This window comes from Pristiophorus japonicus, chromosome 22 (genome assembly GCF_044704955.1).
Source record: "Pristiophorus japonicus isolate sPriJap1 chromosome 22, sPriJap1.hap1, whole genome shotgun sequence".
NCBI lineage: Eukaryota > Metazoa > Chordata > Chondrichthyes > Pristiophoridae > Pristiophorus > Pristiophorus japonicus.
Window position 1 is genome coordinate 3559824 of NC_091998.1, and position 27460 is coordinate 3587283.

The 27460-nt window shown below is 43.1% G+C and overlaps 1 protein-coding gene across 5 annotated transcripts in view; it reads left to right on the forward strand.

The window, feature by feature from the left end:
• LOC139234820 (ubiquitin carboxyl-terminal hydrolase 54-like) overlaps positions 1–27460 on the forward strand; it is a 141063-nt gene that overhangs the window by 12554 nt on the left and 101049 nt on the right. Inside the window, exon 2 of one of the 5 annotated variants that reach the window (XM_070865524.1) lies at positions 15151–15240. The exons of the other annotated variants lie outside the window; for them this stretch is intronic. The gene's annotated coding sequence lies outside the window, so the exon portion shown is untranslated. The remainder of the gene's footprint in view (positions 1–15150; positions 15241–27460) is intronic. 5 annotated transcript variants of the gene reach the window in all.

The window sequence follows — 27460 nt, forward strand, 5'->3', positions numbered from 1 at the left end:
ACTTCTAGTAGGAATTGTTGGATAGTGACCATGAGAGGTTGCCAAGGTCCAGTGGGCAGGCCACATAGTTCGCTGTGGTTCCCTTTCTCCTCATCCCCGCGCCCCCCCCCCCACTCCCCAAACCCATACTGCTCTATCTGTGACAGATGCCAGCCATCTTGCCCCTATTTTCTGCAAGATATAAATACAAGAAATCTCGTAACAGAGGTTACAAAATAGTGTGTGTCTGCCTTTTTGGACTGTGAAAGCATTTTGAGTGCTGCACTTAATGATGAAGTGAAAAGCAGTCCTGCTGTTATGCTAGCACAACTTGTGTTGTGGTCAACAGTGGTTTCCGTGGATTCCAGGCAAGGAATTTAAAGTGGCATGACTCGGAATGTTAATTTTTCAAATACATTTTTGAACATACTCGGGTATTTGCAGCAATTTAAAATAAGTTGTGAGTCATATGTCAAAGGGGTTAGGTTAACCATGCTTTTGGACAAAACAGACTGCAGATTTTGTTTTTGTGCCTGTCCTACCTGTGTTCAAGGGACTGTATGTTGGATCTCCTGGATACAAAGTTAACTGAGGAATGGATATCTCTTCTCATCTGCCATGTATCTGAGGGTCTGGCTGAGCTATCTTGTATTTGGCAGTGGCAGGAATGGTGCACCAAAAACTGCTGCGAAATCTTGCTGATATGAATGTATCTTAAGGTGGTTGAGCTATTGTGACATATAGCAGGTGCTTTGAAGGTCTGTGGTGTAATCCATACAGAACAGGCTGAATTTCATTTACGAGGAATGGATGGATTATACCAGATAACAGAAAACCAACTTTTATTCGTTGCATCAGCTTTCATTCGGCTTTGGACCTAGAGCTTCATGGACCAGACTGTTGGCAATCTTGTTCTGTTCGACGTGGAGCTGAGTTTTCAACCCCAATTCCTCCTCCTGTACCTTGTGCTGTGTTGCTTATACTGTTGTCACTAACGCTCTCATCACTAGCCTCCATTCCTCCACACCCTCCCCAAATTATAATTTGCCTAGATGTCTGCCACATGTATCCTATCCCATTCATCCATTGACTCGTCCTTGCTGACATTGGTTCCCTGCCATCCTCGCGCCCCGCCCCCCATTAAATTTAAAATCCTCATTCTCATCTTTAAATCACCTCACGGTCTTGTCCCATTTCTGCCCACTATCCTACCCAGTGATCCCCTGACTTTGGCTTTTTGTGCATTCCACCACCGTTGATGGATGACGTTTTAATTCCCTCAATCCTATCTGGAACTTCTTCCCTCATCACACTCTCAACAACTTGCTTACAACCTATCTCTTCAATCAAACTTATGATCAATTATCCTAATATTTCCCTTTCTGTCTGTTTTCCTTGTGCCCATCTGTGGATAATGGAAGGGATTTGTTGGAAGAACATGGGGTGATCAATTATGTTGAAGGCTGTAGACAGTTTGAGAGCGAGGAGGGATTGTGCACACAGCCACATTAACAGAATTCTGTTGGTAAATTTGGTTAGGACCTTTTTGACAATGTTGGAGTGGTGATAAACTTGATTCGAGGGATTCAAATGGAGTTGTGGGAGTGATCGGCTCAGATCTGGAAAGCTACACGACATCCATGGACTTTTGGACACGTGCTAGATCCAGTTTCAGGAGAGTAATGCACATTTTGTTCTCCCACTTTTCCATTTGGACTGGGTCTGTTTAGGGCATGCCACACTACTTTTCTGCACAACCCCACAGAGAACAAATGCAGAATTCTGTGCCTATATTTAAGTTGAAGTATGATTTCTTGACCCTAGACTTGTTTGTAAAATAGAATTCAGCTGGAGAAGGGAGAGCTTTGTCTAAAGGTGGCTGTGTCCTCTCGTGCAAAACCACATGAAGTAACAATAAATAAAGGGTTTGAAGAACTGATGGCATATTTGTGGAGTTTTAACCTGAAGCACTGCTTCCTGTATACCTTTCCACAGGCAGAAAAATAAATTCAATTCCAAAAACAAAATGATGGTCGCAATTAACAACTGGAAGACCATTGCACAGGGGTGTTTTGAAAGCAAGTTTCTAGAAGAGTAGAAATGAAAGCTGGCGCAAGAGAAACCCGTTCTGGAAGCAGTTCTTCAGCATAAATGGAGCATAAAACAAATTTAATTTAACATGGAAACTGATGTGCAGTATGAGGAAATAATTAAGTGTAAAAGGCCTGCTGAGAGGTGCAGCTGGTTTAGATAAATGATGTTTAAATAAGCAGCTTCTCACTACAAGTAAGCTGTCTTCAGTGGACATTTTGTGTTGCACGTGTGGGGGTAGTTAGAAAATTGTTGCTTACATTGGTTGAATCAGTGTTGTATTGCTTTGAATTCTGCAGAGTGTGTGCACAGATAAATGTTGGTTCTTGTTTCAGTAAGTGAACATTCTTTGTGTATATTATGAAGATTTGACTAAATGGGCAATTGCGTGAAAAGAATGGACTAGATTTTATTGTAAATACGACCCATATAATGGCAGGGGAAATTAAGTACATAAAGTGTTCTGATGAAAAGCAATGCTTTTGTTGTGCATTGTATATTGTACTGGCTTAGTAATGTTCTGTGGCGGCAGTTCCTGTGTGGTGTGTGAAGCGGACGTTACGGTTTTGTGGCCTTTGCCTATGATATTTTTTTGCCTTTGTTGAATGATGTATTTCAAATGCCTACTTGATATCTTTCCTTGCATTCTTATTTAATGTATTTAGGCTAGAGATCGAAATCATTGATTATGTCACAGTTTTGAGGTTTTATTGAATAAACTTTTCTCTTAATTGTTCAACTGCGGTTCACTTGAGGACTCTTTGTTCGCTATAGTCCAGGGGCTGTTGTTTTATATCGTAATGTACTTGAGGATTAATAATGACACTATTTGTAGTAATCTGGTTATTTGGATTTAAAACCGTCTCGTGCTGCACTTACCCATCTCATTCCAGACTGGGGATCTTAAGTACAGATCAGGCTTTGTAGCCTAAAGAAGCTAATAGATAGAAATATGAAGCATGGAAGTTCAGCAAATACAATATATCTTTAACGTGTACAAGAAAGTCAATGAAGGGTCAGCTACCTTTTGTAAAATCGGTTTTGGAAGAAATATGAAAACCACTGCTTTTTTTACTAGACCAAATTGTGGATAAGTTCTTAAAAGTTATAATTTGAAACAGTTAATGAGTATTAGAGATACCTGTGATAATTGAGGATAGCTGGCACAGATTTATTAAATGCAAGGTAAGTTCGACCAATCAGTTTTTTGAAGAAGCGACTATAGATTAAGGGAGTTTGGGAAGGTGTTTCACATTTCAAAAATTCAGATGTATGGTTTGAGAGGAAATGTAGCACGGATAGAAAGTTAGTTGATGGCCCAACAACAAAGGTGTCGGGCTGATGGGTGTTACTTGGGTTGGACAAGGGCTGGAAGTGGTATACTCAACAGCTCAGTGCTTGGTCAACTTTTCTTACCAAAATATTTACACTGTATATGCTCTGGTCGTGGGCATATCAAGTACAATATTGCCAACAATATAAAAATAGGATGTTTGGTAAGTAGGAGAATTATAAAAACTTTGGGATGGCATTGGTAGGTTAATGGAATGGGTGGGCAGATTCAACTTTATACACCAGTAGTGTGAGGTGAAGCATTTTTGAAACAAAGCAAGGGATGGGAGTATATACTCACGAGGAAGATGCCAAAGATGGAACAGTGAGACCTGTGGGTCCAAGTGCAGAATTCCTTGGAAGTGTTGTGTGCAGGTAGATAATGACATAAGAAAAAGTAAGTATCTTTTTGGGTTTTACAAATGGGGCATTAAATACAAGAGCAGAAAGGTTGTGATAAATTTGTATGAGAGAATGGGCCAACTGTGCACTGTTGGGAGCCCTGCTATGGAAAGGACATTAACGTCAAAGAGAGCATAGAGTGAAAATTGACTAGGATGATACCAAGGATGAGAAACTATGGTCATGAAGAGAAACTTGATGTACTGAAATTATGTAAATGTGAGTAGAAAAAAAAGCAAAAAAGATTTGATGGAGGTTTTAACATTATGAAGGGTTTTGATGAGGTAAATAAGAAAATACTATTTCCCCAAGACTATTTCGTCTTGGTTGGGAGTCAGCGAAGAAGGGTTACTGATTTAAAATGCACACAATTAGTTAGATCTGAGAATGCTTTGCCAATGTGAGCAGTTGAGACAGAGACCGTTGTATCTTTTAAGGGAAAAGAGATTCAATATTTGAAGCTGAAGATAGAGTGCTATTGGGACAGAGCAGTGCCAGTAGGATTAGTTTCGGATTATTCTGTGCTCATTCTTCGCAAGGCATGACTGGGCGAGTGACCTGGTGTGCTGTAAATTTTAATGTCAAGTTCTGACAGGGCAAATAGCTTTAATCTTCTCAAACTTTCGATGCTGTTTTATTGTGTTCTAGTGTCATGTACTAATAGATCTTACTCAGAGCTCAAATTCATTTAAAATGTTGTAGTTATGGAGTGTTTCCTTTGTATTATCAGAGATGAGATTTATTCTTCTATCCTAATTCTTCTATCCTACAGAAGAGTACAATGAAAATGTTTTCTGAAATCTTGCTACAGACCGTAGGCTGTTTGTGCATTTCGATTTTTACTTCTGCTTGGAAGACTCCATAAAATGGAATGATTTTGAAAGTTTTTCTGCGTCGTTGTCTCTATAGCAGTAACAAAAATAGATCTGCACTTCTGTGTGTGTTAAATCACAGTAACAAGTGAAGCTAAAATTGTGAAAAAATCTATACTAAACAATTCACCGAATGTCAGTCGGGGCAGGAATATAACGAATCAGGCTCTCTTTCAGAGATGAACATACATAACTAGGAGTGAAAGGCTCGTGAACAACGCATAACATTGCATTGGCTCAGAGCAAATGCTCACTTGTTCATTGTTCCTCCTGTAAATTTGAATTACTGACTAGTTTGTAAAGAGATTATATGAATACAAATATCCTTTTCTCAGAGGTAAGTTTATGTGGATTGAAGTGTGGAGAGAACTACTTGGAAATATAGTGAGATTTCTAGCTGTAAATTGCTGAGAATATTTAATCAATGGGTGACAAGTAGTTGCTCCAAGGCTGGAATCTTAAGTTAAAGGGTGATTCTAAGATGGCAAGTTTTTTTATAATTGTAGAAAAAGGCAATTTTAAGGTGGGATCAGTTTGGTCAGTCGAATAAATTTGTCCGAAGTATCTCATTTTCAAAATCAAGTATTCCATACTGATGATTTACTAAATCTTGTATTTTTAAGTAGCTGTCATTGGGTGTTGCCATTGTTTGGTTATTAGGAGCTCAGTGAAGGTTCAAGCAATAGAAAGGGAAAACTTCAAAATTGTGAAGCAAGTTTGTTTTATTGAGATTTCCTTTTGAATTTCACATAACATAAGAAATAGGAGTACACCATTTGGCCCCTCGAGTTTGCTCCACCATTCAGTAACATCATGGCTGAACTTCGACCTTAACTCCACTTTCCTGACCAATATCCATAATCACTTGATTCCCCCAGAGCCCAAAAATCTGTCGATCTCCGTCTTGAATATACTCCACGACTCAGCATTCACACCGCTCTGGGGTAAAGAATTCCAAAGATTCACAACCCACTGAGTGAAAATGTCTCCTGATTTCAGTCCGAAATGACCGACCCCTTATCCTGAGATTATGAACCCGAGTTCTTGACTCTCCAGCCAGGGGAAACAACCTCTCGGCATCAACCTTGTCAAGCCCACTCAGAATCTTATGTTTCAATTAGATCACCTCTCATTCTTCTAAACTTTAGAGAATATAGGCCCATTCTACACAAATGAATGATAATACAATAGACAGATGTTGTCACTATTGATCTCTTTCTGGGAAGGTATTTAATTTTGTGAATCGCTGAGTTATGCATGGTTGCTTATGGTACATTGTCATTTATGTTCATGAACTCTTCAGTTTCAGAAAAAACAAACCTCTAAAATTGGTGGTTATTGGGTTGTGAGCAGAATGTTGCTCAAAATACTGAGTGCATTATTCCAAGTCATTTATCTTTTCATTTGTACTTCCATATGCAGCAGATTGATTAATTTGATGTGGAATATTTAACACTGTTTTTCTTGATTCAATGCCTGGGACCCAGCTCACTAGACAATGGGGAATGAAATAAGCATCGAGTTAAAGGGCAAGATGAATCAAGCAGGAAGTAAGACTGCTTTAAAAGGTTAATATCAGGAAAGAGGTAATCTCAGTTTTTTTAGGAAATGGGTACATACTTGGAGATCTGGAGTAAAAGTTTTCTCTGCATGCTGGGCTAGTAGCAAACAGAAGTTGCTTGTCCTTCAAATCATTTGAAAGGTTGGTAATGGTCGAAAATGCCTCTGTATCTGTCTGTGTGGCTCCTTTTAAGGGGGAGAACTGACAAGTGAGCTCTGACTTAAAAATTTTTTAACTTATGCACAGGATTATATGACTGATCCATTGATTTGGTAGCTGGGGATACCACAGCAAGGTGGAAATATGATTTATACATCCTCCTTACACTACAGGTGGAAGCTCAAGCTGGGATTATTTTGTTCTTTTGACATTTGTAGATTGCAGTCTAGCTCTAGAGATGTTCTCTTCCTGCAACTTACAATGCCAGCTTTCTTGGGTTGATGTAATCATTCTTTCTCCCTGTTGGTTGGGCATTTATATGGCTTTTCTCCATGTGGAAACTTGTATTTTTTGGGGGTAAATGGAGAGTTGTCTGTACCAGTCATAGTCAACATCTTCATTGAGGGGTACGAAAGCATGGGCCTTGCACTAAACATCCGTAAGACAAAGGTCCTCCACCAACCTGACCCCGCCATATAGCACTGCCCCTCCTAGTCATCAAGATCCACTGCGTGGCCCTGGACAATGTGGACCATTTTCCATACCTCAGAGCCTATTATCAGCAAGGGCAGACACAGATGACGAGATTCAACATCGCCTCCGGTGCACCAGCACAGCCTTCGGCTGCCTGAGGAAAAGAGTGTTCGAAGATCAGGCCCTCAAATCTGCTACCAAGCTCATGGTCTACAGGGTTGTTGTGATACCCGCCCTCCTATATGACTCAGGCGTGGACCATATACAGTAGACTCCTCAAATCGCTGGAGAAATACACCAACGATGTCTTCGCAAGATCCTTCAAACCCCTTGGGAGGACAGACGCACCAACGTTGGCATCCTCGATCAGGCCAACATCCCCAGCGTCGAAGCACTGTGACCACACTTGAACAGCTCCGTTGAGCAGGCCACATTGTTCGCATGCCTGACACAAGACTCTCAAAGCAAGCATTCTCCTCTGCCCAACTTGGGCTCGCCTGCCGGGTAGGAGTCCAGAGTAAACGTTTCAAGAACACCCTCAAAGCCTCCTTGATAAAATGCAACATCCCTACCGACACCTGGAAGTCCCTGGCCAAAGACCGCCCTCAGTGGAGGAAGTGCATCCGGGAGGACGCTGAGCACCTCGAGTCTCGTCGCTGAGAGCATGCAGAAACCAAGCGCAGGCAGCGGAAGGAGCGTGCGGCAAACCAGACTCCCCACCCACCCTTTCATTCAATGACTGACTGTCCTACTTGTGATAGAAACTGTAATTCCTGTATTGGACTCACTTTTAGAGTGGAAGCAAGTCTTCCTCGATTTCGAGGGACTGCCTATGATGATGTACCAGTCTGCACTCCAGGGTGTCAAAATAATTGAATCCTTGAATCAAGTTTTGAAATTGCTGACAAAATCAGAGTCCGACTCCAACACATGGAAGATGCTGAAGTGAAAGTAAGATTGCTACCCTTGTGCTTAATATAGACACATTTTACGCTAACCAGTATCTCGTCTAACCGTGCCATTCGGTTTCTGAGTTGGTGCACTTTATTGGATTGATGCAAATCACAATCCTCCTCCTTCTGGAAAGGAACCACAGGAAAGTTCAATTTAACTGACATTGCAGCTTAATGAAACAAATGGCGATGATTTTTCCACCTTTTTCCTCTCCTGTTGTAACCCTGTAAGGCAGGTCATCTAAACTCAGACTAGTTCTTACGATTGAATGCATTTTTTTGTGCATGCTTCAGGAAATTCTTAAACATGGCAAAATTTCCTTTCTCTGTGTCAAATTTCTGTTTTGTCTTCTAACACTGCTGTGAAGCGCCGTGGGACATTTTACTACATTAAAGGCGCTATATAAAGAAAAGTTATTCCATTTATCGTTTACAAATGGTAGAAGTATGCTGCAATCAGGTTTGTTTGTTTCAAAAGCAATTCATTAATTTAAAGGACAACCAATTTGAAAGTGCCTTGTATCTGCTGGGACTTAATACATCTGGTGACCAGGAAGATCTGCTCCTCCTGGCTGCCCTTTGTTTTGTTAGCAAGTGCCCACATTTGCTGGTCTTGTACACTGTAGAAGCAGCTGCTGGCTCTGCAGTCAGGCATCGAGTGCTGCACCAACTATGCTGTTGGGTTAAAAACAGAAAATGCTGGAAATACTCAGCAGGTCAGGCAGCATCTGTGGAGAGAGAAACAGAGTTATCATCATCATAAGCAGTACCTTGGAATCGAGGAAGATTTACTTCCACTCTTAACATGAGTTCTTAGGTGACTGAATAGTCCAATACGAGAATCACAGTCCCTGTCACAGGTGGGACAGATAGTCGTTGAGGGAAGGGGTGGGTGGGACAGATTTGCCGCATGCTCTTTCCGCTGCCTGCGGTTGATTTCTGCATGCTGCAGACGACGAGATTCGAGCTGCTCAGCGCCCTCCCGGATACACTTCCTCCACTTAGGGCGGTCTTTGGCCAGGGACTCCCAGGTGTCAGTGGGGATGTTGCACTTTATCAAGGAGGCTTTGAGGGTATCCTTGTAACGTTTCTGCTGCCCACCTTTGCCTCGTTTGCCGTGAAGGAGTTCCGAGTAGAGCGCTTGCTTTGTGAGGCTCGTGTCAGGCATGCTGATTAAGTGTGGTCAGTGCTTCAATGCTGGGGATGTTGGCCTGGTCGAGGATGCTAATGTTGGTATGTTTGTCTTCCCAGGGGATTTGTAGGACCTTGCGGAGGCATCGTTGGTGGTATTTCTCCAGCGACTTGAGGTGTTTACTGTACATAGTCCATGTCTCTGAGCCATACAGAAAGTCAGGTATTATTACAGCCCTGTCGACCATGAACTTGGTGGCAGTTTTGATGGCCCGGTCTTCAAATACTCTTTCCTCAGGTGGCCGAAGGCTGCACTGGACGCGGTGTTGAATCTCGTCGCCAATGTCTGCTCTTGTTGATAAGAGGCTTCCGAGGTATGGGAAATGGTCCACGTTGTCCAGGGCTGTGCCGTGGATCTTGATGACTCTGGGGCAGTGCTGTGGGGCGAGGACAGAGGTTGCGGTGGAGGATCTTTGTCTTACTGATGTTTAGCGTAAGGCCTGTGCTTTCGTATGCCTCAATAAATACGTCAACTTTGTCCTGGAGTTCAGTCTTTGTATGTGCACAGATGCCGGCGTCATCCACGTACTGTAGCTCGACGACAGAGGTTGGGGTAGTCTTAGACCTGGCCTGGAGACGGCGAAGTTTGAACAGCTTCCCACTGGTTCTGTAGTTTAGTTCCACTCCAGCGGGCAGCTTGTTGACTGTGAGGAGGGTTGGGGTGATGACGCAGCCCTGCTTGACCCCGGTCCGGACGTGGATTGGGTCTGTGATGGATCCGTTGATAAGGATCACACCCTTCATGTCGTCTCGGAGCAGGCGGTGGATGGTGATGTATTTTTGGGGGCAACCGAAACGGGGGAGGATGCTCCATAGACCGTCGCGGTTGATGGTGTCAAAGACCTTTGTAAGGTCGAAGTGAAGAAAGCCATGTATTAGGGCTGGCGCTGTTCCCTGCATTTTTCCTGCAACTGTCACGCTGCAAAAATCATGTCCGTTGTGCCCCGCAAGGGATGAAATCTGCACTGCGATTCCGGGAGGAGCTCCTCGGCCACAGGGAGAAGACTGTTGAGGAGGACTCTGGTGATGACCTTCCTGGGGCATTGGAACCGGTTCTGGGGGAGGTGGGACCAGTACAAACCGGACGGTCTGCACCTGGGCAGGACCGGAACCAATGTCCTAGGGGGAGTGTTTGCTAGTGCTGTTGGGGAGGATTTAAACTAATATGGCAGGGTGATGGGAACCAATGCAGGGAGACAGAGGGAAACAAAAAGGAGGCAAAAGCAAAGACAGAAAGGAGATGAGGAAAAGTGGAGGGCAGAGAAACCCAAGGCAAAGAACAAAAAGGGCCACTGTGCAGCAAAATTCTAAAAGGACAAAGGGTGTTAAAAAAACAAGCCTGAAGGCTTTGTGTCTGAATGCAAGGAGTATCCGCAATAAGGTGGATGAATTAACAGTGCAAATAGATGTTAACAAATATGATGTGATTGGGATTATGGAGACGTGGCTCCAGGATGATCAGGGCTGGGAACTCAACATCCAGGGGTATTCAACATTCAGGAAAGATAGAATAAAAGGAAAAGGAGGTTGGGGTAGCATTGCTGGTTAAGGAGCAAATTAAGGCAATAGTTCGGAAGGACATTAGCTTGGATGATGTGGAATCTATATGGGTAGAGCTGCAGAATACCAAAGGGCAAAAAACGTTAGTGGGAGTTGTGTACAGACCTCCAAACAGTAGTAGTGATGTTGGGGAGGGCATCAAACATGAAATTAGGGGTGCGTGCAATAAAGGTGCAGCAGTTATAATGGGTGACTTGAATATGCACATAGATTGGGCTAACCAAACTGGAAGCAATACGGTGGAGGAGGATTTCCTGGAGTGCATAAGGGATGGTTTTTTTAGACCAATATGTCGAGGAACCAACTAGGGGGGAGGCCATCTTAGACTGGGTGTTGTGTAATGAGAGAGGATTAATTAGCAATCTCGTTGTGCGAGGCCCCTTGGGGAAGAGTGACCATAACATGGTGGAATTCTGCATTAGGATGGAGAATGAAACAGTTAATTCAGAGACCATGGTCCAGAACTTAAAGAAGGGTAACTTTGAAGGTATGCGGCGTGAATTAGCTAGGATAGATTGGCGAATGATACTGAAGGGGTTGACTGTGGATGGGCAATGGCAGACATTTAGAGACCGCATGGATGAACTACAACAATTGTACATTCCTGTCTGGCGTAAAAATAAAAAAGGGAAGGTGGCTCAACCGTGGCTATCAAGGGAAATAAGGGATAGTATTAAAGCCAAGGAAGTGGCATACAAATTGGCCAGAAATAGCAGCGAACCCGGGGACTGGGAGAAATTTAGAACTCGGCAGAGGAGGACAAAGGGTTTGATTAGGGCAGGGAAAATGGAGTACGAGAAGAAGCTTGCAGGGAACATTAAGACAGATTGCAAAAGTTTCTACAGATATGTAAAGAGAAAAAGGTTAGTAAAGACAAACATAGGTCCCCTGCAGTCAGAATCAGGGGAAGTCATAACGGGGAACAAAGAAATGGCGGACCAATTGAACAAGTACTTTGGTTCGGTATTCACTGAGGAGGACACAAACAACCTTCCGGATATAAAAGGGGTCGGGGGGTCTAGCAAGGAGGAGGAACTGAGGGAAATCCTTATTAGTCGGGAAATTGTGTTCGGGAAATTGATGGGATTGAAGGCCGATAAATCCCCAGGGCCTGATGGACTGCATCCCAGAGTACTTAAGGAGGTGGCCTTGGAAATAATGGATGCATTGACAGTCATTTTCCAACATTCCATTGACTCTGGATCAGTTCCTATGGAGTGGAGGGTAGCCAATGTAACCCCACTTTTTAAAAAAGGAGGGAGAGAGAAAACAGGGAATTATAGACCGGTCAGCCTGACATTGGTAGTGGGTAAAATGATGGAATCAATTATTAAGGATGTCATAGCAGTGCATTTGGAAAGAGGTAATATGATAGGTCCAAGTCAGCATGGATTTGTGAAAGGGAAATCGTGCTTGACAAATCTTCTGGAATTTTTTGAGGATGTTTCCAGTAGAGTGGACAAGGGAGAAACAGTTGATGTGGTATATTTGGACTTTCAGAAGGCTTTCGACAAGGTCCCACACGAGATTAATGTGCAAAGTTAAAGCACATGGGATTGGGGGTAGTGTGCTGACATGGATTGAGAACTGGTTGTCAGACAGGAAGCAAAGAGTAGGAGTAAATGGGTACTTTTCAGAATGGCAGGCAGTGACTAGTGGGGTACCGCAAGGTTCTGTGCTGGGGCCCCAGCTGTTTACACTGTACATTAATGATTTAGACGAGGGGATTAAATGTAGTATCTCCAAATTCGCGGATGACACTAAGTTGGGTGGCAGTGTGAGCTGCGAGGAGGATGCTATGAGGCTGCAGAGCGACTTGGATAGGTTAGGTGAGTGGGCAAATGCATGGCAGATGAAGTATAATGTGGATAAATGTGAGGTTATCCACTTTGGTGGTAAAAACAGAGAGACAGACTATTATCTGAATGGTGACAGATTAGGAAAAGGGGAGGTGCAAAGAGACCTGGGTGTCATGGTACATCAGTCATTGAAGGTTGGCATGCAGGTACAGCAGGCGGTTAGGAAAGCAAATGGCATGTTGGCCTTCATAGCGAGGGGATTTGAGTACAGGGGCAGGGAGGTGTTGCTACAATTGTACAGGGCCTTGGTGAGGCCACACCTGGAGTATTGTGTACAGTTTTGGTCTCCTAACCTGAGGAAGGACATTCTTGCTATTGAGGGAGTGCAGCGAAGGTTCACCAGACTGATTCCCAGGATGACGGGACTGACCTATCAAGAAAGACTGGATCAACTGGGCTTGTATTCACTGGAGTTCAGAAGGATGAGAGGGGACCTCATAGAAACGTTTAAAATTCTGACGGGGTTAGACAGGTTAGATGCAGGAAGAATGTTCACAATGTTGGGGAAGTCCAGAACCAGGGGACACAGTCTAAGGATAAGGGGGAAGCCATTTAGGACCGAGATGAGGAGAAACTTCTTCACCCAGAGAGTGGTGAACCTGTGTAATTCTCTACCACAGAAAGTTGTTGAGGCCAATTCACTAAATATATTCAAAAAGGAGTTAGATGAAGTCCTCACTACTAGGGGAATCAAGGGGTATGGTGAGAAAGCAGGAATGGGGTACTGAAGTTGCATGTTCAGCCATGAACTCATTGAATGGTGGTGCAGGCTAGAAGGGCCGAATGGCCTACTCCTGCACCTATTTTCTATGTTTCTATGTTTCCTTGGTGATAACAGGGAGATTTCTCTGTAGTTGCCACTGTCGAACTTGTCCACTTTTTAAAAGGTGGTCACGATCACTGCATCACTAAGATCTCTTGCCATGCTCTCCTCCCTCCAGATGAGAGAGATAAGGTCATGTATTTGCGCCAGTAGTGCCTCTCTGCCATACTTCAGTGCTTCAGCAGGGATTCTATCAGCTCCCGTAGCCTTGTTTCACCCCTTCATGTGGTGCAGTACTGCAGAAATGTCAGCCTGCATTACTTGCTCACGTCCTGGAGTGGAGTTTGATCGAGCCAGAGTGCCAAAATAAAGTTAATGGATTACTTTGTATGTTAAGTGTGTGTACTAAATATGAGGACTGTCGTATGAGGAGAGATTGGGTCGACTTGGCCTGTATTCAATAGAGTTTCGAAGAATGAGGGGATCTCATTGAAACGTCTTAACATTTTGGCAGGTTTGGACAGACTGGATGCGGGGAGGATGTCTCCCCTGGCTGGGAAGTCTAGAACAAGGGGTCACAGGATACATGGTAGGAAATTTAGGACCGAGATGAGGAGAAATGTTTTCACTGAAGGTGGCATTCTCTACCACAGAAGGCTGTGGAGGCCAAGTCACTGAATATATCTAAGAAGGAGATAGATTTCTAGACACAAAAGGCATCAAGGGTTATGAGGAAAAAGCGGGAATATGGTGTTGAGATTGAGGATTAGCCATGATCATATTGAATGGCAGTGCTGGCTCGAACGGCCAACTGCTACTTTCTCTGTTTCGATGTTTCAAGTAAACTGTGGATCATCATTTGGAGGTTGCCACTCAGTAACAGTCAAGTTAATCGTGCCTTTTGATGTGAACATCGGTAGCGTAGGGCCCAAGTTTGGAACTATTTCATAGAATAATACCATCATCTCCAAGTTGCATACCATCCTGACAAACGTGTATCCCCCGTTTATTCATTGATTCTTTTTTATTATTCAGCAACGATCAGCACAGGAGGATGACATTTGGCACATCGTGCCTGTAAAAGCTTTGAAAGAGCTATCCCAATTAATCCTACTCCCTTGCTCTTTCCCCACAGCCCAGCAGATGTTTGCATTTCAAGTATTTATCCAATTCCCTTTTGAATGTTACGATTGAATCTGCTTCCACCACCCTTTTAGGCAGTGCATTTCAGATCACAAATTGCTGCGTAAAAAAGGTTTGCAACTATTTCTTGAATTCCCATTTTGACTTTCAACCTGCAGGTGTGAATTAGCAAAAGGGTACAATTTTTCAAAGCAGCACTTGGAATTAAAAGATCATGACTTGTTTTTTGACCTAAAGGATCTGTACTGAAAACAAATATTTCTTTGAAGCAGTGGCTTTTTAAGACGCTTGGAGTTGCATCAGACCAATGCATGCTTGGATCATATTCCAGTTGCTGAGAGTGTACGTTTTTGTGCTGAATACTGTACCACCAAATTCGAAATGCTGACTTGAAGTAAGTGGGAAGTGGAGATGATTTAAAAAAAAAAGGGAGCCTGGGTCTGTTTATAGACTCTGGCAGCAGTTTATAGTAAAACATGGTTATGAAATCTAGCAGAACTGAGTTTTTCTAATTAATTTGTCTAGGTGTAGTACCACCATCTGCGATGTGTTAACATCGTCAGCAAACCAAAATTGGATTTCCCCATTTGTTTATAGACACACTGTAATGCAGTATGGCACTGTCAGCTTGCACAGCAGTAGTTTATTTGAATGGCGCACTTAAGGGGTGTAATCCAGTATAAGATTTGGATGACTTTACAACTTGAAAGTGCACACTTGTAATTTTCTAAATAGTGGTAAATCGTGTTTATCTAGGTCTTGTATTTCATGGAGCTATATATAATGCTCCATTTCAACTGTTTGCTTTCAGATCTTTTGCAGCTCTGGTGATTTAAGCATCCTCAGTAGGATGTCATCGCAAGACAGAGGATTAAAGCCAAGATTATTTTGACCGTTCTAGGTACTTAGTATTTTCTTCTATTCTAACATTATACTAAAATAAATGGGGATGAATCATTTTGTTTGTAGGCACACGGGCCCAAGTTTCCACCGACCCTCAGATCATCGCACCTCTGAGGTGCGCTGAGTTTAGGGAACAAAAAGCGTGCCTAATCCTTAGCGTGGTATTCTCCACGCTCATCAGGCCTCCTTCGGACTCAGCATAGCGCATCAGAACCAGCAGGTGGGGCGGAACTATGGACGTGCTGTGTCAACACAGTTGGCAGGGGGGCGGGGCTAGGGCAGCGTTGCGCATGCGCAATGGCTTACAAACATTGGCAATCGGCCATCTTTAAAGGTACAGGATGCAGAGTGATTTTTGGGTGCCTGGAGTAGTGGAAAGCCTTCTGATTGATTTTTGGTGCCTGAAGAAGTGCTGTTAGCAGTTCTGTGGAAGAAATCAACTGTTGGAATCAGTGAGTGCTCTGTGTTGCTGCTAAACTTCCAGAAGGAGTGCTGCATAGGTGCATGCAAAGTAAGGACTGTGTGTTTTGAAAAATCACAGCCAATTCAATACAGCAATGCAACAACGTGCACCAAGAACGAAGAATTTCTTGCATGACGAAGTGGAGACACTAGTTAATTTCATTGAGAACAGATGGCAGGAGCTGGATACCAGCAACAGAGGTCGCACAAAAGTGCCACCCAAAGAAATGAAGAAATGCTGGAACCAAGTTGCAGAAGATTACTGCGCAGTGGTACATACCACGAGATCTGGAAGCCTGTGTAAGAAGAAATGGCACGACCTTGGTCAAGTAGTTAGTGTAAGTAATATTTTCATTTTTCAATGGAATTGCAATTGTAAATGTGACCAGCTGTATAAGTCCCAGCCAGCAGAAAGACACCCCCTCGAAAAAGTTATATTTTAATCTTTGCAGAAGAAATTGGCCCACAACAAAAGGGACAGAACTCGAACAGGAGGAGGCCCGCCAAATTTGCAACAACTAACACCCTTGGATCAGAGGGTCGCTGCTTTTCTCCAGGTACGAATCAGTACTGTACAAGCTGGGCCCACACGCGAGGGAGAGGGCAAGTCCTGAAAATGCATCGTGGCCCTTCAAATAAACCTGCTGCCTGGCCTACTCATGCCACCCATCCTGCCCCCTCCTGTGCTGTTAACCATTTGACTGTTCTGTTATATTTTGCAGAACATAATGCTGATTCTGAAGATGCAGAAGATTCAAATGTGGACGATCTAGACAAGGCTGGGGGTGGGAGGAGTGGGGCATGGATATGTGTTGAGCGGAGAATGTTGATCTTAATATGGATCAGTCATCAGTCCATATTGCTGGAACTCAGTTTTCCAAACACTTGCATGGGTTCTGGTTCGACATTCCATGGTTTCGTCAACTCCACATCCTTGTTTAGTGGTATAAGTTGTGATGTGACATTCCATGGTTTCACAGATTCCGAGTTTGCGGGTCCCAGTGGTGGTGGTGGTGGTGGAATGCAGCTTGTAACACCCAGGGCCCCACCGTCCCAGCCTGCGCCTCCCACTGGAGGGGTGCCGCGAGGCAGACCCAGGCCGAGGGGAAGGAGAATCTGACCATGCTCTCCTGAGATGCAGCGTGCTACAGATGTGGTTGAGGTTATAGCATTGGGTGTGTTGACCAATGACCTTACCCGATCACTCGTGCACACTGAGAAATGACACGGGAAATGAAGGAGGGAATGTCGGAGGGAGTGCAAATGACGGCACAGGCTGTCAGGGAGGGCATGCAAGTGACGGCACGCAAGTGACGGCACAGGCCTTCAGGGAGGGCCTGTGAGAAGTCGCTGCTGCAATAAGGGCACACAGCCCGGCCAATCAAATGCCACCCCCATGAAGAAGTGCACATTCACCGAGATGTGGATGAGAGATGAGTGCATCCTTTGCTGCTGCTGTTTTTGACACCGTTTGCAAATAGAAATTGTTTTATAAGTTTTGTAACTTTTCAAGTTTATAAGTGATAAAGTTTAAGTGATCTTAAAAAGTCATATTTAAGTAAAGTTTGATACAAGAATTATTTTATTACACGAAAGTGCAGTACATTGTTAACTTTTCAATAAAATATATTTACATTAAAACTGAAGCATGTTCCATGAACACAACACAACATTTTGGAACAACTGCAAAAAATAAACCTGTCTATGTGGTACAGTTGTCGCTGAGCCCTCGGGCATCAGTGAAGCGTTCACAGTGCTCAGGTCCCGCCCCTGGCCGAACGGATAGGTGCTGCATGCTGCAGTAGATGAAGTAGGAATTTTTAATTTTTAATTTATTGATTTATTTATCATTTATTATTGATGGTTATTTATTGTTAAAAGTGAAATGTTTAATGCTTTGGAAAATTCTCTAACTTCCCTTCCCCCGCCCCCTATCTTTGGCTACCTGCGCCTGATTTCTAAAGTGTCCGCAAGGTTTTTCTGAGCGTACAAAAGTGGACACACACGCTGGCCTAAGTTAGTTTGGAGTAACTTTTCGCTGTCTAAACTTGCTTAAATGGCCAAAAAAACTAAACGAAAAAGAAACTGAACTAACTCACTGAAACTGGAGCAAACTAAATGGGGAGAATTGCAATCTTTAGGATACTCCAAAAAAAAAAACTAGTTGCTCCAAAAAAATAGGAGCAACGCCTGTGGAAGCTTGGGCCCTACATGTTATCACATTGTGTTCTGTGTGTAATTGAAAATGATCAACTTGAAGTCTCCTTTAAAACTGTTAATGAATGTTCAATGTATTTTCCCTGCTTGTGTGCTTTAAGTTGAATAGTACGTTGATAACTTCTGAGGAAATATTTATTTTTTCCTTTTGGGTCCAGTGTCTGGCTCTTTTAACGTTCATGGGCTCCATATGGCACAGGCTGGCTGCTGTGGTGTGTTTCTCCTGTGTTACCTCACCAGTGTTTATGCCAGCCTAACAATGCATACTACTACACCAAAGAGATGTATTTTTCTTTGCTGGAGACACTCCCATTAAGATGGTTTTGTGCAGCATTGCTGAATTTGTGTTAAATATTGCCAAGTTGTGCTGTGGAGTCATACACACTGAGAATTAATATTTAAGTTGGCCAAGCTCATTGAGGATGTTTAACTGACTGTGACTTTTCATCATGTCTGTTCAAATACAAAATGACTCCCTACTGAGCGACCCATGTCTATTTTAACCCCACACTGAGCTGCCCATGTCTATTTTATCTCTCGCTGTCTGCAATGGTTTCAAATTAATTGCATATTAAGCAAATAATAGGCTGGGAAACTTTTCCACATAATTTGAGTGACTAACCTTTTTGCTATTTATTTTTGGTAGTTTCAACCTTTCGTAACATTTAAAAAAAAAAAGGCATTTGCTTTCAGATCTTTTGCAACTATGGTGATTTAAGCATCCTCACTGGGATGTCATCACAGGACAGAGAATGAGGGTAGATGGATTATTTCAAATGGTTTGTCACCCTTCTCCCACATCATTCGAGTTGAAATTAAATAAATTATTTCTTGCACATCGGGTTAATTGCCATTCTGAAGTATTGGGCTTAAAAAAGGAATTAAGGTTAAGTGTTGTGTCTGATTTTTTTTCAGTCTTGAGATGTGGGCGTAGCAGGCAAGGCTGGCATTTATTGCCCATCCATGGCTGCTCTGTAGGTAGTGGGCTGCTGCATTGTCGAGCTTTGAGACAACTGAGTGGGTCGTCACTCATGTTGGTGGGGGACTCGGTCGCATATACTAGACTGAGGACTGCAGGTTTCCTGCCCTAAAATATATGTGAGCCAGTTGGGTTCTTGCCAGCAAGCAATCAGCAGTTCACGGTCACTTTTACTGATAGCAGTTTTAAACTGAATTCAAATTCCCCAAATTGTCATGGTGGGATTTGAACTAAGCCTCTGGAATACTAGTCCAGTAACACAACCACTACACTATTCCAACCTCCTGTGAGACTCTTATTTGAGTTTTTGGATCAGTTTGTTTTTTCGAAGTATTATCATCCTCTGAGACATTTAGACATTAATTTCAGCTTCTAAAGTGGCGATGCCAGGGTTACATTAGCCAAGGAATTTACACTGAACGAGTTCACTTTACATTGTGATTAATCTGTTTTATCTGGTGAATAATACTCTCAAACATATCAAAATTTGTGGAATATTTATTATGTTTTAGCAAATATCCACAGTAAAGAAAGAAAAATAGGCAAAATGTTCCAAATGGGTTCTGTCGAAATCTCGACCTCCGAAAAGAATGACTCCGACACTTACAGCTCCGGCAGAAGTTTCTTTAATTTACTTGCTAGCAAGGGGCAGGTCACACTCAGTCAAGGGCTAAGTGAACACCTCCGCAATGGTACAGTTTCACAAGATATTTATACAGTAAAACCCAAGTTATGGCCTCTCCCTGTGTATTGGCTCTGTCTCGTAGTCAGTGAATACAGATAGAGTTAATTACTACATCCTTGTCCTGACATGGTTTCCAGATATTTTTTTTTGTCAGGGTTATTAGTTGGCCAGCCGGCCATTACTTCATGAGAGTGAGGTAATGAGCTATTTACCTGTCTTGCATTGTTCAGTTTCCTCGTCAGTTTATCTGTTTGCATCAAATGGATGAGGTCTCTACAAGAGATAATGGCTGGTGGTTTGAGTCTAGAAGATAAGGGTGGGGTGACATGGAACTTTTGTCGTGTCGACAATAGGAGAGCACCATGGGAGGGTACTTGTCTCAGCATGACTTGTCTCCTAGCTGTCTGATGGCCATCAGCCATCTCAAACCAGGTTTAGCTGTTTATGCAAGCTGACTGCTAAAATGCAGAAAGTTCTGGAAGGGCCAGGACTCCATTTTGTTATATATATATATATATATATATTGCAAAGGGCACACAAATACTGTATGGTATCAGCTTAGATAAAAATACATTTCCACATTCCCCCATTTTGTCCTTCACAAGGACAACTCAATCCATTCTGATCTTGTACAGTCTCTCCATTTCCATTTCCACACAAGAGCCTTCAGCAGTTGTTGCTACCATAACTCTAGCCGTGGTCTCGGTAAGTAACATCGTTTCTCCCACCCTGGCACAGCAACACTTAACGACGACAAATAATAGATACAGGGCGAAGACTATCAGCAGGAATATGATCAAACCCTGTCCCACAGATTTCCCTAGGGATCCCAACCATCCCGATGCCGTCCTGGCCAACTGTCTGTTTATACTCTATTACCTTTTTCCTGATGTATTCAGCTAGACTGCCGATTTCTTCTGATTTATCTGGGATATACGTACAGCATTCTTCACCTATTAATGCGCATGTCCCTCCCTCCTTGGCTAGGAGATAATCTAAGGCCATACGATTTTGGAGAGCCACTGTTGGAATAGCTACCATTTCATCATTTACCCCTTCAAAGGCTTGGGAAGTTGCGTTGGCTACTGATTCGACTAAGTTAGCCAGTTCCCGTAACTGCCATTCAGTCGATGCTATTCCATAGGGTGGCACCATTACCTTGAATATTCCGTTTAGCCATGTCAAATCCCGTTTAAATCTATGACTTCCATAGGCATCCCTTAGAGTCTTTATTGATCTGATAAAGGGTACCACATATCCTAAGTAACAGGACCCTGTCCAGTTGGCTGGTAACCATGGGTAGGCTTTATGGCCACAAATAAAGTAGGTGTAATTATAGGACGTCAGCTCCTGGTCCTTTCGCACTATCCCTACTCGAGTGGTCTCACCTTCCCACCCTTCACCTGGGGCTTTGTTATGGACCATTGTCCAGCCAACGGTTGCTATCTTTCTCTCAGTGGGATTAGTTGTGGCTTGCCATTTGGGAACACTTGCTGCGTCCCATTTCTGGTCCTTTAGTTTCATTACTCACTCGGCATATTATACCTTCGGGATTTTCTATTCTGGGAGTAATGCTTAGGAAGGGAGGCTGATGGTTATTGTCAGGCTGTAAGTTTATACCCTGCCGACCTCCATTCTGTTTGCTCCTTCGTTTCTGGCCCCTTAGTTAGGTTTGTCCTATTTTGCACTGTCAACCATTCTACCATTTCTGATTCGTTAAAGGGGACAGATCTCAGGGGAATACTCCCTTCGGAGTGGACAGGTACATGGGAACATCTCCAACAACTCGACAAGTTTCTTTCTTGAGCATACTTATGACTCAGTGCCATAAATAAGTTTACTTGCAGTTCCCTTCGGTGGCGGGTCTGTACCCCTGGTGTAATCAATAATGCAAAGTAAAACCCTGTCAAGCCCAGCACCATCAGTCCCCATAGTCCATACAGTTCCTTATTCAGTCTTCCTTTTTGTGTTCCTCTGGTTCCTTCTTCCCTTCCTCCTGGTCGGGTGCTCGTTTGCAATGGGATGCGTGGATCCATGTTGGTCTTTCCTTTACCTTGATTGCAGTATTGGTCGCCAGCAAGACTTGGTATGGTCCTTCGAATCTGGGCTGTAGACTGCTTTTTCTTTTAAAAATCTTGATGTAAACGAATTCCCCTGGCTCCAGGTTATGACACTTCCCTTCCGCTGGCTTGACTTGAGCTTCCTTTACCTATGAATGAAAGCTGGAAATACATTTGGTTAGTGCAATACAATAATTCAACATATTTTCCTCCATTTTGTGGATATCCATTTGTTTTGCAGTAAATGGTGCTGTAAAAGGTAGTCATTGGGGACGTCCCATAACTATCTCATGCGGTGACAGGCCTGTTCTGTTGGTTGCAGATCGCATTACCATCAAAGCTAAGGGCAGCAGTTCTGTCCATTTCAGTCCAGTGTCATTGCATAGTTTTGCCAGCTTATTTTAAGCATTCCATTATATCTTTCAACAAGTCCAGCTGATTATGGATGATAACTGCAATGAAAACGTTGATTAATCTGCAAAGCTTTACACATTTCTCTTTATAACAGTTCCTGTGAAATGTGACCTGTTATCACTAGAAAGCTTAGCAGGGATTCTGAAGCGCGGTACGATTTCCTTTAACAAACATTTAGCAACAGTAGTGGCATCGGCCTTTTTACATGGAAAGGCTTCAATCCATCTAGAGAACACATCTACAATAACTAATACATACTTGAATCCCATACACATAGGTAATTCAATAAAATCCATTTGTAAATGTACAAAAGGCCCGACTGGATTTGGGTGGGAGGCAGATTCTACTTTTTCCGTCTTACCCGGATTCATTGTCTGACAGGTAACACAATTTTCATAGATTTGTTTTGCAATTGCCGAAATACCTGGTGCATACCAAGTTGCCAAAATATAATCTGCCAATCCCCCTTTGCCTGCATGTGTGAATGTATGAACACATCGGGCTATCCATGGAAGTAAGGATCTGGGCGCCATCACGCAGCCGTCGTGGTGAACCCATATTCCTTCTGGATTTTTATAACATTGATCCTTCGTCCAGGTCACCACCACCTCCGTACTGGCCTGTGTCTGAAAAGTCAGCACGTCATTAATAGTAGGTGGCGGGTCTGAGCAATTATAAGGTTCGGATTTGAAAACAGTTCAACTTCATATTTAGTGGTTCTTGCGGAGGTTAGGTGTTGGGTGGCACATTTAGTAAGTAAAATCTCGACAGAGTGTGGGATGTACAAAATGGTATGATGATTTAGAGTTATTGTCTGAGCCTGTTGCATAGCATAATAAGCTGCTGCCAGCGAAGGAAGACATCCTGGTAGTCCGCGTGCCACTGGGTCTAGTTGGGTACTGAAATACGCTACTGGTCGCTGCCTGTCCCCATGTAACTGAGTCAAAACAGATTGTGCAAAACCTGACTTGTGATGCACAAATAAGTTGAATAGCTTAGTGTAATCTGGTAATCCCAAGGCGGGTGCTGAAGTGAGGGACTGTTTAAGATTCTGGAAAGCATTCCGGGATACTTCATTCCAAATCCTTCTTTAAGCATTGTGAGAATATGGTAGATTCATTCACAGCTCGTAGGTCTTGGACAAACTTCCATTTGTCACTATTGGGCTTCTGAACCAGAAGAATCGGTGTGTGACACGGACTTCTCATTTATGCTTATAGTGATTCACAGATCACAGAATGTAAAGTACTTGTATTATAATTTTATTAAAAGGTTGTGGTTTTATAATTTTATTAAAAGGCTTCTAAACCCAAGATTTTTCCAATACACCCAAAATGTTGATCAAGGAGATCACCTGCAATATCTCAAAATCCCAATTCAACTATTGTACTGCCACTCTTTATCAAAAAACAAATCCTCTTACTGAGCTAGAAGCTTTCGCGTCAAGATTTTACACCAAGGACAATGAGAGTGCACTCCCCCAGCCTGCACCTCGAGAGACCCACAAAGGCTTTTTTTAAAAAAAAAAGGCATTACAACTTCCCAAGGCATTACAACTTTTAACCACCAGGACCATGTCTCAACAAACCTATCATTGTGCATTTCCTAGCTCCGTAACTTCTCATCCGAATAAATCCACACCTGCGCTTCTAACTTAAAATGTCTTAAACTTCCCACATACAGGACAACACTATGAAGGGTTAAAAAACTTCACTTTGTTTGAAAAAGTAGGTGGAGCTAAAACAAACAGGCAGCTCCACAACCTTTCCAAACAGGTTTCCAGACACAAGAAACACAGAAGCACTCTCATTCAAAGACAAGACATTCACAAAAGTCTCTCTCCATTCAATAAAGCGCTTTTTTTTTGAATCCATAAGTCACTATCAGGTTCTCTTTTTTTTTTACATTTGATTTACTTCCTCTGTTAATTTTACATTGGCTTGAAGACTCGGAACCCAGGCCTTTTCTATTACTTTCCTTTTTTTTCCCCTTTTCTACCTGGATCTCTGTTTATAAGGCATTCTTCTAGGCAGGTTATTCTCTCTAAATTAAATGAACCATCGGGTGGAAATGGCCTGTTTTCACCCTTAGTCCATTTTACCCATTCTCTTAGGTGGTCAATTGAAGACTGACCACAATTCTGGAGCATAAAATGGGCTGGGGTCCCTTTTGGTGGTTTACTTGCTCCAGCCCCCATTCTGGATGATTAAGATTTTCTACAGTTTCTGATCTCACAATCCTTTCGGCCAACCGAGTTCTCTACGCCCACTTCTCCTGGCCGTTACGTGGCCTGAAAAGGCTCTTAATTCGGGCTCAGTCTGGGTGTGAGAGATATGTTGGCACGAACCAACCATAGTTGATCAATCAGTTACTGTTTCTTTTCTAAATCAATCCTTGTTTTTTTTTCCCGAATCACAATTTTCCCTAGTGACTCTTCCCGTTTCTCTAATGGCAATGTCGCACAAAGGTTTTGCACACAACAGTATCACAAGGACAACAAACAATATTCACGCGAGTACACAAATCATAACCTTACACTCTATCTAAACAAATAATCAATTCTCAGTCTGCGTTGTACGCCACTACAGACCGAGTCCTTAACTTATCCTAATAAAACTTATAAAACTGATAAAACTTATGGTTCCATACCCTAACTCTTACCACATAAGAACCTTTGATCGATTGCGCTTCTCTTTTTTTTTCTAATCTTATCACATAAGAACCTTCAGGAACCTTTTTCGATTGACTAGCGCTGTTTCTACCTTACCTGCTGAAACCTTCCCCGGACTGTTTTGAGATTTTTCCAGAACCCATTCCCTTCTGCTTGCAAGCTGAGAAAGAAATGGTTATAAAAAATAACTTTAGCTTTTAAATGTCGAGTCTTGTAGATTGCAGTACCTCCCCTGTGGACAACAGATTACATATGCAATTCAACAGTGAAGAAACCTTCCTGTGAGCAAAAGGCTCACCTTGTTTGGCCACTGAAGCCTTTCACTGGAGAGGCACTATGCCTGTATCCGTTTTACTCACAGGACAGAGAGTATGCATCTCGGTGGAACCTCCAAGAAGTAACTGTCGAAATCTCGACCTCCGAAAAGAATGACTCCGACACTTACAGCTCCGGCAGAAGTTTCTTTAATTTACTTGCTAGCAAGGGGCAGGTCACACTCAGTCAAGGGCTAAGTGAACACCTCCGCAATGGTACAGTTTCACAAGATATTTATACAGTAAAACCCAAGTTATGGCCTCTCCCTGTGTATTGGCTCTGTCTCGTAGTCAGTGAATACAGATAGAGTTAATTACTATATCCTGGTCCTGACATGGTTTCCAGATATTTCTTTTTGTCAGGGTTATTAGTTGGCCAGCCGGCCATTACTCCATGAGAGTGAGGTAATGAACTATTACCTGTCTTGCATTGTTCAGTTTCCTAGTCAGTTTATCTGTTTGCATCAAATGGATGAGGTCTCTACAAGAGATAATGGCTGGTGGTTTGAGTCTAGAAGATAAGGGTGGGGTGACATGGAACTTTTGTCGTGTAGACAATAGGAGAGCACCATGGGAGGGTACTTGTCTCAGCATGACTTGTCTCCTAGCTGTCTGATGGCCATCAGCCATCTCAAACCAGGTTTAGCTGTTTATGCAAGCTGACTGCTAAAATGCAGAAAGTTCTGGAAGGGCCAGGACTCCATTTTGTTATATATATATATTGCAAAGGGCACACAAATACCGTATGGTATCAGCTTAGATAAAAATACATTTCCACAGTTCCCCTGACCGACATTATCCCAACTTGTTACACAGCTAAAATGGAGGGTATGCAGGGGTGATAAGAGGGGTAACTTGTATCGGGAGTTCATTAAGTGTCTTCTGCTGCACTTGTGTTTCCTTCATGTTTTGTGTACATTTGCTCCAACAAATTGTATTGCACTTGTTCTGCAGCACAATCCATGTTGCATATCTTTATAATGTCTAGGTTTTGTTCAATTAACACCGGTTAATGGCCCCAAGTTTCCACATGATTTGCTCCTGATTTTTAGGAGCAACTGGTGTAGAACGGAGTATCTTAGAAATCGGAATTCTCCACATTTAGTTTTCTGCAGTTCTTGTCAGGTAGAACAGTTTCACTTTGGAACTGAATTTTTTTTCAAAAGGGGGCGTGTCCGGCCACTGACGCCTGATTTGAAAGTTTCCACAGTGAAAACGTACTCCAAACTAACTTAGAATGGAGCAAGTGAAGATTTTTGTACGCTTGAAAAAACCTTGTCTACACTTTAAAAAATCAGGCGCAGGTTACAAATTCGGCTTCGGGAACGAGGTGAGGGGGGGAAAGGGAAGTCATTAAATTCTACAATCAATCCTTAGTTATACTTAAACAAATATTATACAAATAAATCCAACCTGAATAAAAATTTATAAGCAAAGAAAAGATTAAATAAACCATGTTCCTACCTGTGTGAAAGTGCTTCAGGCAGGCCTTTCAGGCAGCGGTGTGGCGTCGGTCTCGGGGGCAGGGGCAGGCAGCAAGCAGCCTTGGTGCTGAGCTTCAGTGCTTGAGGCAGCGGTGTGGCGTCGGTCTCGGGGGCAGGGGCAGGCAGCAAGCAGCCTTGGTGCTTGAGGCAGGCCTTCATTCCCCGCGAAGATGCAGCACCCGGATGGACTTGAGGCCATTCGGCCATGGGATTGCAGCGGCGTCAGTGGCTGGTCGGGAGCAGCAGCAGCCTTCGAGCTGTGAGGGGGACTGACTGAGGCCATTTGGACAGGGAGAGGCAGCCACATCGACATCTTTATATATAAATTTGCAGAATGGGTGCACCACATATTATGCAATGGTTTGCTTCCTCATGCAAGAAATTCTTTGTTCTTGGTGGAAGTTGATCCATTGCAAAGTTGAATTGGCACTTTTATTTCTCCAAACACACAGTCCTTAATTTGCAGGCACCGGTTCTGCAAGTTTAGCAGTGAAAAGCTGAACTCACTGATTTCAGCAAGTGATTTATTCAGCAGTGCTGCTAAAAGCACTCCCTCACACACAGAAATATCAAAAAATTAAAATGCAAGCCTTTGCAGAGGTCCAAGAAACAAATCTTCACTTTTTCTGCAGCACTTTTAAAAATGGCCGAGTGCCAATGTTTACTTCAGACTGCACGAACGCTCCAACACGCACGCACAGGGTTGCCGGCACCAAGAAGCCTCATTTAAATTGTACCCGCCCCATCCTACTTACAAAATCGGCGCGAGAGGTAGGCTCTGCCCCCTGTGCGCCGCGCCAAGCAGACATCGAGCTCCAAGGAGCTCGAGAATACCGCGTTTTTTTCCAGGCGCCGTTTTCGGCGCGAAAAACAGGCGCCCAGCTCTGAGGTGCTCCTTTTTCGCCGCGTGTGGAAACTTGGGGCCAATGAGT